At 34.0% G+C, this 13483-nt stretch overlaps 1 protein-coding gene across 8 annotated transcripts in view; it reads right to left on the reverse strand.

The window, feature by feature from the left end:
• FHOD3 (formin homology 2 domain containing 3) overlaps positions 1-13483 on the reverse strand; it is a 652613-nt gene that overhangs the window by 541719 nt on the left and 97411 nt on the right. The gene's annotated exons all lie outside the window — the stretch shown is intronic.

Raw genomic sequence — 13483 nt, forward strand, 5'->3', positions numbered from 1 at the left:
TAGTAGTAGTCCCAAAAATAAGGAACTATTTCTACAATAAACTGGATTACAACCAAAAAAGTGTAGGTAAAACTAGCTACATTCTAAATCAGTAAAATTTGGGAAGATGTTGTATACCTCCAAAAGTCAAGAGAACTTTATGACAAAATTGCATCAGCTGCAGGGAAACATATAAAATATGAAAGGTCCTGAATACAAAATTAGAAGATGTAGGTTTGAGTCACAATCAAATCAATTAACTTTTCCGAGCCTCATTTTACCTGTCAAATTCACAAGATCTTTGTGAGGACCAGATGAAACATTTTGTATAAAGGTATCCTGCAACCAAAATGCAATATATAAAAAAGATTTTTTGTTATTATTAAAGTCAAAAGAGTAAACAGAGCTGCCTAATACCCACCTAAAATCAACTTAGCTAAGACTATATAGATATAGTAAAACTATATCAAATTTGTGACTGGGATAAAGTATATTTGGTGAGACTGAAGGTTTTGTTAATGCTGATTTGGGACATAATGACTAAAATTTTTTCACACATTTATAAAAAAGGGAAAATAAATTACTTGACTAAGGATTTTAACAGCAGACATTATAATGTCACTTAAAATTAGATAAAGCTACTAGGTCTCAAATATATTTTTAAATTATTAAATGTAAACTTAGGAATACTCTAGAAAATGAGCTACATGATGTGCTACAATAGAATTAGAATGACAGTCAATAATAGCAACAATCAGAAATTCTGCTATGTCATAAAACTACAATACAATTAAACTTAGTGATATATCTGTCACACTGGTACATATTGCCAAAAAATAAACAAAAAATCATGGAACATTGGCAGAGCAACAAAAACAAATGTGGAAACCAAGAAATATCAAAGTAAAGCCAGTTATTTTGGTTATTGGAATGGTTTCACACACATTTGTTGGCCATATCACAGACATGAGGATTTCACATATTTTGGTGGAGTGAGGGATATTTGGAGATTTCCTTAATAAAAGATGCATGCTAAACATTTTAAGGCAGTGATTCATTTTAATGTTTTGGGGGATTAATTTTGTTCCATAAAAAAGAATAGAACTATTTTCAAACCTAAATTTTATTTAATAGTGTTCCTAGATTCACAGGTGAAGAAAGTTGGAAACTTTCAGAAATCTCCAGCTACAAATCTCAAAGGCCAGGTTGTAAAATGTGATGACATTTTGCACAAATGCATCTAAAGAGATTGATTAAGGGAAATCTGTGAGTGAAGGTGAGTTTCTGAAAATGAATTGACAGAGAGTATTCTGGCCTTTGAGCAAAGAACTCTGAAGGCCTTGAAATGCCTTTGTTTGAGCAAAGAGCTGTGTATCAGTACTAAAGGCAATCCTCCAAGTGAAAGCAAATAAAAGATTTTCCACAAAGAATATAAGAAACTCAAAGTTAACCAATGCCTGGTTTTTAACTACCACTCTATTTGGAGAAAGGAAAAAGAGATTTCTGTAGGCAACAAAATACTGGGTTAGATGGAAAATGGCAGATCCTTCAGCCTATGTTCCTGCAGCACTTGGGTTTACTGACAAGAAAATTTACATGTATATGTTATTTAGATCTTTTATTCAATTCTAACTAAAGTATCATTGTATCATAACATCTAATGTGCAAATTGGAAATTAATCAATACATGAATGTCATAATTTTGAAATTTTTATTTCCTTCTAGGAAAAAAAAAAGGAGCAATTGGAGAGACAGTTCATTATAGAAATGATTCCTTCCATTATCCATATCTAAAAGAAAAGCCTAACCCTAGGCTTACAAAGTCAGATATCAGTAACAACATTTACCTGGTAACAGCTAGCCAACATGCCTAGAAAGGATTAACCATACTCCATGATAAAGTGATATAATCATTCCAAGTTCTACATTTTTGGGGACCAATGCAATTAACACTGAACTGGGCACACAGTAAGCACTCAATAAATGCTTATTGCCAACCTATAACTTATCTCAGACAGGGAAAAAAAGGGAAAGAAGACAGTTCAGGTGACATTTTTTTTCCCTTTTTTAAAGGAAACTCAAACCTTGTATAATCTATAAAATGATGAGACTGCTTTTTATTATAGTTTGAGAAAAATCAGCTTTAGATGTATTATAGACCTGGGAAACACCCTAGAGATCATCTACTCCAACTTCCTCATCTTGTAGGTAAGGAAACTGATACTCTGAGAATCCAAGCAACACAGAAAATTAGTAGCAGACCTGAGCAAAGATCAGAACTATTTTCTTAACATGAATATACACAAGAGTGTGTGTTTATACATATACATATAGATGGATGATGTGTGCACATAACTATATGATAGTACATGATATATGTATATATACTTAAACTAATCACTTATGATTGTATTGTCCCTATACATATATATATATATTTTTGTTGTTGTTGTTCAGTCTTTTTGGTCATATCCAACTCTTCCTGACACCATTTGGAATTTTGTTGGCAAAAATACAGGAGTGGTTTGTTAAGACCAACAGGATGACCTGCTCAAGGTCACATAATTAGTGTCTGAGACAAATTAGAACTCAGATTCTCATGATTCTCAGTCTGGCACTCTATCCACTCAGCTACCTAGCTGCCCATGTGTATACACACATACAATTAAGTATATGGAAGAGTAAACCTCAGACTTTACAGGACAAAGATGTTCTTTGTTCCAATTCTTCTTACAATATGATCTCAGAAAATGCTCTTTTTTAAAAAGTTAATTGTATAACTGAAAATTAATGGGAAGGATATTGGATGGGGGTTCATGAATTATAACACTAAAAACTCCAACCCTTCAGGGTTGGAACCATAATGAGAGAAACAGTCAGCCACCCTCCCAAAATCTAGCCTGATAATCCTAGTGAGATCTGGGGAAGGAATCCCTGAGGGGCTACTATACGTAATGGATAGTATTTCTGTACTTTATCTGTGGTCACATCATATCATATAATTAATTCACAAACTCACACACATCACAAAAAAAGAGGATGGGGGTTGTCCTTTTTTAGACTAATTTTTTTCACTTTTTTTTCCAGCACAAATCTTCATGTTGTTTCAGGTTTGAAAATAAATAAGAGATTTGAAAATAAATAAGAGATTCAAATCCAAAGGATTCCTCCTATCTAAACTTTGACAATTAAAGTCTTAAATGAAGCTTTCAAATATTCACATATATTATGTATGTTCCCAATTATGACACCAATGGAAATATTCTGAATATGTGAGCCTCCTACAATCAAATCAGGTAGAAAAAAAAAATGAGACATAAGTTTAAATGTACTTGCATGACTTTTTAAGAGACTTTAATTAGCCCATGTAAATCATCCCCTTAAAACTACCTTTAAGTTTTCAGAAGCTTATTAGTTGGATACATAATCATTATTCATTATAGCTAACATTTGAGTTTAAAAATGTAAAATTTATAATATATAATAAAATTACATTTTATGTCCTGCTATGGTATATGTATGCTTCATAATAAATTAAGTTGTCATATAATCATAGTATTTAGAATACTATAATTTTAAAACTAGTAGAAAGCTTAGAAAATAATCTGACACTTATCTATTATCACTCTACAAATAAGGAAACAGTCCCAGAAGATCCTGGGATTTCAAATTTACAGCTGGAGAGGTTCTTGGAAATCTTCTAGTTCATCTTCAGCATTTTTACAGATGAGAAAACTGAGGGATAAAGAAGTTTTTAAGTGACTTGCAGAAGATCTACTTTGCAGGAGGCAGAAGAAGAAGAGCAGATTGGTCCCTAAAGCCAGTTGTTATCAGGTGAAATTGTTCATTAGTAGGAAAATCCAGGTTTCTTCCTTCCTAATATTATTTTTGTTGCACATTTTACTTAAGTGTAACCCTAGGAATAAATTAACATATTTTGCTCTACTTTAATATAAATAATTACTTTGTCCTTCATGTTTGAAGGTCTTTTCCTTCTACCCTTCATTAGTTAAAGAGATGTGGCTTGAATGATCACTCAGAACAATGAGAAGTTAATTTTTACCCAGTTCATTATAGTCATAACTAGGTTAAAGGCAAGAAACAAGGAAACACAAAATCCCTCATAAAATTCACATAAAATATGCATGGAAAATATTACCACTTTTATATGGCCTATTGTACTTATTCATTTTGAATTTAAAAAAAAATGTTAGCCATCATTTTACTGCATGAAAAAACATTCCATAAAAAATTTAATGGGTTAGAAGTTGTAGACCAATAAATATGATTTACCTCATGAGGGCTATTTCTAATTAAGAAGAAATTATTCTTTAACTCAATGAGTTCTTGAGTAGCATTGACCTTATCAACAACAAAATAATTAAAAGTTGTGAGGAGGAATCCCTAGAACCATTGTCTTGGGGAATGCGACAATTCAGCTTCACAAGAACAAGGCATTGTGCTAAACCCTAGGGTTACAAGTAGACAACAATCATTTATAAGCATATATTACACAAAGTCCCTGTGTTCTAGCAGCATAAGTACTTTGCTGAGCACAGAGGGAACACATGGGAACTGTTAATACAACATGTATATATAAAATAATTTCTAGGAGAAATTAATAAGGTGAAGAGGAGTATATCCTGAAAGGACAGCATTTGGCACTGGAGCAGTGAATTAAAATATGCTAGGGATTAGTATAACTAAGAGGCACAGGTCTGGAGTCAGGAGGATTTATCTTCCTGAGTTCAAATCTAGTTTTAGACACTCATTAGCTGTGTGACTCTGCGGAACTAATTTAACTCTGTTTGCCTCAGTTTTCTCATCTGAAAAATGAGCTGGAGAAGGAAGTGGCAAACTGCTCTGGTATCTTTGCCAAGAAAACCAAGTAGGATCACAAAGAGTTGGACACAACTGAACAGAGGGATTTTAAGATACCAAGGTGAAGAAAAGTCCATTCCAGACTTGCAGAACCCCTTTTACAGAATGTCATGGAAAGGGCACAACTAAGCTAATATAACTAAAATAGAGATTATGTAAAGGGGAGTACCATGAAATAAGACTAGAAAAATATGTGGGAACTGAATTGTGGAGAGTTTGAAACACTAGATTGAAGATTTTGTATTTTATACTAATATAGAATGCTACTAATGATTTCTGGATGAAAGTATTACATAGTCCCCAGCTTCTTAAACTGTGGGTCACAATCTATAGGGGATTACATAACTAAATGTGAGGACTGTAAAATTATGATTTATTAGCAGTAACTGTTTGATTTGTATACTTCTTTTATATACTTATATACATGGGTTATATAAAAGTATCTCAGACAAAAAAGGGGGTTACAAGTGGAAAAAGTTTAAGAAGCCCTGACATAGTCAAATCTGTATTTTGTAGAGATCGCTTTGATAGCTAATATATAAGTCAAGAAAGAAATGCCATTGATATCCCCAGGCAATTTGCCTTCATGTTTCCAGGGCCTAATGGAAACAAAAAGGAGAATAACTAAACTGGTCTCCTAGCCCTTTGACATGGAATTTATAGTTAACTCATTAAGGGATAGCGAGTATCAGTTCAGAATTATTAAGAAAAAAAAGGAATGAATGATACTCTGGCTACCACACTATTAAAATCACTTTATCAACAAGTGTTTATAAAGCACTGAATGGCAGGCACTGTAAGCAGCCTAGATGATTTAAAGACAGTATGATGAAACAGTTCCCTCCCTTAAGGAGTTTACATTCTACTGGGCAGAAAATAAATAATATGTAGAAAATAAATAGTTTTGTAGCAGTTCTTTTTGTAGTGATAAGGAATTAGAAATTGACTGGATGCCCATCAGCTAGAGAATGACTGAATAAGTTACAATATGTGAAGGTAATAGAATATTAATTTTCTATAAGAAATTATGAGCAGGCTGATTTCAGAAAATCCTGAAAAGATCTTTATGAATTGGTTCTGAGTAAAGTGAGCAGAATCACAACATTGTATACAATAATAATATTATATGATGATCAGTTGTGGTGAACTTGGCTCTTCTCAACAATGTGGTGATTCGAGGCAATTCCAATCGACTTGGAATGGAGAGAGAGCCATGTGCATTCAGAAAGAAGACTATGGGGACTAAATGTGGATCACAACATAGTATTTTCATCTTTTGTTTGTTAATTTTTTTCTTTGTCATGATTTTTCATCTTTTGATCTGATTTTCCTTGCACAACATGACAAATATGAAAATATGTTTAAAAGGGTTGCATATATTTAACTTTATCAGATTTCTTGCTGTCTTAGGGAGGGAGGAGGTAAGAGAGGAAGAGAGAAAAAATTAGAATACAAAGTTATATAAAAATGAATGCTGAAATCTATCTTTAAATGTATTTGGGAAAAGAAAATGCTATTGAGAAAAGAAAATAAATAGTAGATAGTTTGAGGAATGAGGGCTAAAACACTTGGGAGTATCAGGAAAAGCTTCATATAGAAAGTTACACCTGAACTGAGTTCCAAAACAATCTAAATATTTCCAGAGTGAACAGTAAAAAAAAAAAAAAAAAAAAAAGACATTCTGCCATGAAGGGCAAAGAGAGTAAAGGCATAAAAACAAGAAGTCCAGCATTATATATTCACAATAGCAAATAAGCTAAGATGGCAGAACTGAAGAGTTACTGCACACTGCAGAGATGAAAGAGGAAAGAAGGGATTAAGTTGTGAAAAGATTTAAATGCCAGACGAGGAGTCTATATTTGATACAAGAGGTAATAGGAAGACACTGGAGTTTACTAAGAGAGTTACATGGTCCAATATGCACTTTAGGAAAATCACTTTGGCAGCTCTATGGAGAATGGATCGCAGTAGAGAAGAACTTTAGGGAGAGGGCCAACTAAAAGGCAATTACAATTATCCAGAAGAGAGATGACAAGTGCCTGAACCTGAGTAGTACCTAGAAAGAAGGGGCATCTGAGAGAGATGATCTGTAGACAAAAACAAGATTTGGCAAAGGAATGGAACTTCCATTCAGTATTCCAAGGCTTTCATAATCTGGCTCCTCCTTATCTTTCTAGTCTTCTAATACCATACATATCCTCCTCACATACTCAGATTCAATGACCCCAGTCTCACTGCATAAATCACTATACCTCCTGATTCTCCCGGCATTTTCACACAGCTGTCCCTTGCCTCCTTGGAATGCTCTTTCTCCTCACCTCTGCCTCCTGACTTCCTTCAAAGTTTCAACTAAAATCATACCTTCTACAGGAAGTTTTTCCCAATCCTCTTTAATTCTAGTGCTTTCCCTCAATTGATTACTCCTAATTTATCCAATAGGTAGCTTGTTTATACATAGTTGCATCCAGCCCATCTTTAGTCATCCTGATCTAGATCTAGCCACTGGATACAGATGGCTCTAGGGGGAAAGTAGGGCAGGTGACCTTGCCCAGCCCTCCCTCACTTAAATCCAATTCATCTGCATGTTATGGCATCCCCTCCCTGATGTTTAGGTCTTCTTGGAAAAAGGACAAACAAATTGTTTGCATCATCTCAATCAACTGTAAGTTCTTTGAGAGTTGGTGATTAATCATTTTCAGTCCAGTCTCTTTGTGACCACTTTTGGAGGTTTGGCAAAGATTGCTGGCCTGGTTTGACATTCATCCTCCAGCTTATTTCACAGACGAGAAAATTGAGACAAATAGAGTTAAGTTGGTCCATGGTCATATGGCTTGAAAATATCTGAGGCCAGATTTGAACACTTTCTTCCGACTCTAGAACTGGCACTCTATCCACTGTGCCCACCTATCTGCCCGAGGTGAAACCTAGTCTCTATAGGGACTATCTTTGGCTTTTATTTATATCCTCAGCACTTAATACAGTGTCTGGTACACAGTAGGCATTTAATTAATGTTTATTGACTGAATAGTGGCAGGAGGAAGAGGTTAGAGTAAAAAAAAAAAAAGGCATCAAGGTTTTGAGCTCAGATGACTAAAAGGATAGTGACACTTTTAGGAATAAAGGGGAAAACAGAGGAAGGGAAAGATTACCAAGGCTTCAAACAAGATTTGTTACTCAGGCAATTCCCTTAACCAAAAGTTTAGTTTCTTCCTATGTAAAGTGAGGGAACTGAACTAGCTGGTCCCATCTAGCTCCAAGTCCATAAGCCTATCATCTTCAGGCTGAGGGCAGTGGTCACCCCACAAAGAATAGGTGGAAGTATCATTCCCACTACACTCATAGCAAGCCCATTCTGAGGTACTTCTCTATACTCTGGTAATTATATACATCATGATTTAAATGGTAAAATGAATCCAATGAGAATAAACTCTTAAATTTAAAACTGCTCATTTTACAACCTTCAGGTTGTTTCTGGAGAGAGTCAGTCTAAGCATCTTTCACAAATATTCATCTGTACCTGCAGAGAACTGACAATAGTAGTGATTCTTACAAATTATGTACACAGGATTAATATTCCAATGAGGCAATGGTTCAGACACTGCTGACCAGTGGGTCAAATCAAGAATTCAAACTACCAAGAAGCAGTATATCTAGCTTGGTGAGTAAACTATTCTAGGACTGAATGGTGATAAAAGATCACAGGATCACAGATTTTTAAACTAAGAATTCATCTACTTCAATCTGTCCCAACTGCATTTAACAGAAAAGAATATTGAGGTTCAGAGAGGTTCACTGACTGACTGGAATTCACAGTTATGAAATAATCATAGCAGGAATTCAAGTACAGATCTTTAACTCAATCTACCATACAGGGCTTCTTTGCCAATCTGGTGAAGTCTATGGATTACTTCTCAGAATAAAGTTTTGTAATGCATAAAATAAAATATATAAGACTGAAAAGGAAACCAATTGCATCAAAATATATTTATCAAAAGTCAAGTTCACACACCTCCAGTTAAGAATCTCTCTCTACCCCAATGTGCCTCCCCCTCCCTCCCCCAAAAAAACTTTCATCATGAATTATAAGCATACTTTCTGCAAAGGTGCATGCATGGCTAGAAATGAAATATATCTTACCACACCTTATAATAATGCAGACATAGATGAAGATAAACAGCCCTTGTCAAAATTGTATAAATCAATAAAACTTATCTCCAACCTCCAGTTCTCCCTTTCCCTTTCTCCCATCTTCAAACTCTAAGCAGGGGTGTTTTATAATCCCTTCCCCTTTATTAAAACCGGAAAGGATCTGATAACCATCAAATACACTTTAAATAAAACATTTCACACTGTTGGCTGTTCACAGATCCCCTAAGGATTTGTATTTTAAAACCTTTTATCTCTAAGACCTGTAAGTCTTTGTCTATGTTAAAAAGAATTTCAAGTTACAGTATGGGAGATAGATAACTTTGGAGGAAAGGAACTGGGAAAACTTCACTTTGCCTAGAAAATCCCAAAGCATCTACCCTGAAGATAAAGCTGATCTACTCTTTCAGGGAAGGAAGAATCAAAAGGAATGGTAAGATGCTTAAGTGAACCCTCTCCATTCCCATCTGTTTGACTATAAGATAACAGAAATACTAAGTTTATTTTCATTGTGCTCGCTCTCTCCTTTTCTAGATCATTATGCTAATCACCCTGACCTGGGTCCTGGGTCTCCTCCCTCAGCGACCAATAGTGAGGCATCTGAAACCCAAACTATCCAGCTCTGGATTGATAGAACATAGATTATAATAATGCTAATAACAGTGGTGATGATAAAACATTCTGTGATATGGTCATAGGGCAGGTATTAAACCCTGGAGAAAAAACAAATAGACCTTTTATTGTGTGAAAGATAGACTGGAGTAGGGAGAGGCTTGAGGCAGGAAAACCAAATAAAAAGCTATTTTATTATAAATATAATGAGGTCCTGAACTAGTGTGAATGGAGCACAGGGGATGAAAAAGAGAAATCTGAAAGTAGAAGTGACGAGATTTGATGACTGGTTGGATAAATGAGGTAAATTGGTGTGGTAGCTATAAGGAAAGGGGGAAGGGTACATGAGAGAGATGTTGAGATAGAAACAATTATAGTTGGCAATTACTAGATTATAGAGTGAGAAAAAGAGCTGATTTTGAACTTGGGTGACATGTAGAATGGTGATGCCTTCAATAATCAAAGAAAATTTTGGAAAAAATTAATTTTGGAGAAATTATAATAAGTTCTGTATTAGAAATATTGAGTTGAATATTGAAAGGATTAAGTTCTATTTTAGATGATGAACTTGGATCTTTTCAATAAAAAGGTGATTCAAGCCAGGTCAATTCCAATGGACTTGTGATGGAGAGACCATCTGCATACAGAAAGAGAGGACTATGGGGACTGAGTGTGGATCACAACATATTATTTTCACTTTTTGTTGTTTGTTTGCTTTTTTCTCATTTTTTTCCTTTTTGATCTGATTTTTCTTGTACAGCATGATAAATGTGGAAATATGTATAGAAGAATTGCACATGTTTAATATGTAGTAGATTGCTTATTATATAGAGAAAAGGGAAGGGGAAATCTTAGAACAATTTTGCAAGGGTGAATGTTGAAAACTATCTTTGCATATGTTTTGAAAATAATGAAAAAAATAAAGAAATAAAAAAATTTTAAAGAAATTAACTCATGTACTAAATCAGAAAAAGACTTCCTTAGTAGAGCAAGTTCCCATACCAGAGGGAAATTACAGATCTTTTCCATACACTTTTATTTTTAAAAAAATAATATTATCTGATATTGAAATAATACCTTGTCATAATGAAACATCTTATATTCACTATTAAATTAAATCCGCATAAAGCTTTATAAGAGAAAGGTTTGTAGCTGAACTTGTGGTTCTGTGGGAACTCTCAGGAAGGAAACTCACTCAATTATTACAATCATCAGTTGCACCATGATTTATAATCTTAGCTGTATGATTGTGCCTAGGATCAAAAACCAAGATGTGTAAGAGAAAGAACTTGAACCCAGTTCTTATTAATTCTAAGAGCAAAGCTTCTTAAGCTGTGGATGGAGGTCACATAACAAAATATAAGGATTACAAAATTATGATTTATTATAAGTAAATGTTTGATTTATATACCTACTTTATATACCCATATACCTGGGATTGTGTAAAAATTTCTTAGGAGACAAGGAGTCATGAGTGGAAAAAATTTTAAAAGCCCTGAACTAAAGTAAGATAGAGATGGGATTATTATATCCATTTAACATATAGCAAAAAAACCTCAGCAAACTCAGCAAAATTTAAGTATTAAATTGTGAGGTTCTAGAGGACAAAAACTATCTGTTGCTTTTCTTTGTATTTCCAATGCTCAATACAATGCCTGACTATAGTAAGTTACTTAATAAATGTTTGTCGACTGACTGATTCATTGAAATGGCTAATTTAAGACATTAACCCAGGACTTTTAACTCCAAATACAATGTTCTTTTCAATTAACTGGCCACTTGAAATCAAAATACTTTTTTTGTAACTTAACCCCAATTGCCTCAGCAAAAAAAAAAAAAAAAAAAAAAAAGGAAATCCTATTGGTTTAGTATGGCTTATTATTATTATTAATTATTCTAATATCTGAAGGACTTTTAAAAATTCATCTTTTTTAAAAAATCATCTCATTTGATTTCAATAGCATCTTTTTTTTTTTTTTTTTGCTGAGGCAATTGGGGTTAAGTGATTTGGGTTAAGTCACACAGGTAGGAAGTGTTAAGTATCTGAGGCTAGATTTGAACTCAGGTTCCCCTGACTTCAGGACTAGTGCTCTATATACTACACCAACTAGCTACCCCAATAGCACCTCTTTAAAGTAGAAAAAGCAAATATGAACTCAAATTTCAGTTGGAAATGACATCACTAAGGTAGTTTCCTACCCCCATTTTTGTATTGTCCTCTCTGCTCTCATGGACCAACCTGCATCAGAGCCATGTGGTAGCTCCTGATGTGAGCAGGCAACTGAGGATACATTGGATGACAGCAATAGAGATCCTAGACACAAAAAAAGAGGGAGCCCTCTGAACCATGGAGAGAATGAGGAATTGAGAAAAGAGCACTAGGCTTGATTATTAGAGAATCATTAATAATCCCTCCCCCCCAAAAAGTGCAATAGATATAGTTGATTGAGAGTCTCTGTTCACACCTTCTTTCATTATAATATATCATCTATTTTCTACATATTTTATCCTATCTGCCACAGAAATAAGTTTTATGCTACAATATTTGAGGCATAGTCTATATATTCATAGCTTTACTATATTATTTGTTTGAAAACTATTAGATACTTGGAAAGTTAATTTTTTAAAAATAATAACATCCTACATTTATATAGCTTTTTAAGATTTTCATTGTGCTATTAAATCTCTCCTAATCACCATGCTGGTAACTCAAGCCTTTACTGACACCGTTTCCCTCTACTGTCTCTCCTCTCTATTGGAGAGTAGAGTACGAAAATCTTCCCATTGCCTTTCTTTATGGAGTGCAGAAATTGGACTTTTGTATTCACTCACTTGGCATCTGTTGAATCTGGTCTCAACTGCATGGAACAAGATGCCCTCTCCCTAGTTATTTCATGGTCTTTCTTCCTTCCCTTCTTCCCTGTGTGTCTCCCTCTATTAGACTGTAAAGTCCTTGAGGAATCATTAGAAGTCATGACTCTGCTTTACACAATAACTGACACTTGGTAGGTGCTTAATAAATGCTTATTGGAGTTGACTGGATTAAATCAGTACCTAGGACATGGGCCAGAAGGAAACAAAGACTCCCAATGCCAGGCAGGAGATAGTTCTCAAAAGAACAAATCCAAGCAAGAGCTCTCCAGGGACTCCAATAAAGTTATAGAGAAGCTAGACTCAACAACTAACAATACCCTAAGTTTGGAGCAATATTTCACAGTCACTCCTGGCATATCCACTTCAGGAAAAGAAAAATGGTTCACTTAAAGCAAGGGTAGAGGAAATCAGGTATGGCCTTTATGCTGAAATACAAGACTATTGGGATATTTTTTCATTAAAAAAAATAAAGTTTCATTTTTTTAAAAATGAACTAAAAGATCCAGTGGATAGAAAGCCAGATCTGGAGTGGGAAAGATCTGAATTCAAATCTAGCCTCAGATACTTCCTAATTGTATTACACTCTACAAGTCGCTTAACTCCTTAGTTTTCTCATCTATAAAATGAGGATAACAAGAGCACCAAATGAAATAATAATTAATTATAGTACATGACTGGCATATAGTATCATATAAATGTTGGCTATTGCTACATTATATTATAACACTAATTAGTATTATCATTATTACTATATATAATTAGTAGATAAAAAATATAAATCAAGAAGAAGATAATTTCAATTAAAAATTACATGTAATTACATGTAAAAGCAGTAAAAATCAGCTTTTTAAAAATAAATATGGAAGTTCTACATATTTGTTGAAACCATCATTGAAAAAATAAATCTTTCCAGAATAACTTAATTCTTCAGAATTACTTCATCAATTACTTCAGAAATCATAACTTTCTGTCATACAACAGCAAGAGGAAA

This window comes from Antechinus flavipes, chromosome 1, assembly GCF_016432865.1.
Source record: "Antechinus flavipes isolate AdamAnt ecotype Samford, QLD, Australia chromosome 1, AdamAnt_v2, whole genome shotgun sequence".
Lineage (NCBI taxonomy): Eukaryota > Metazoa > Chordata > Mammalia > Dasyuromorphia > Dasyuridae > Antechinus > Antechinus flavipes.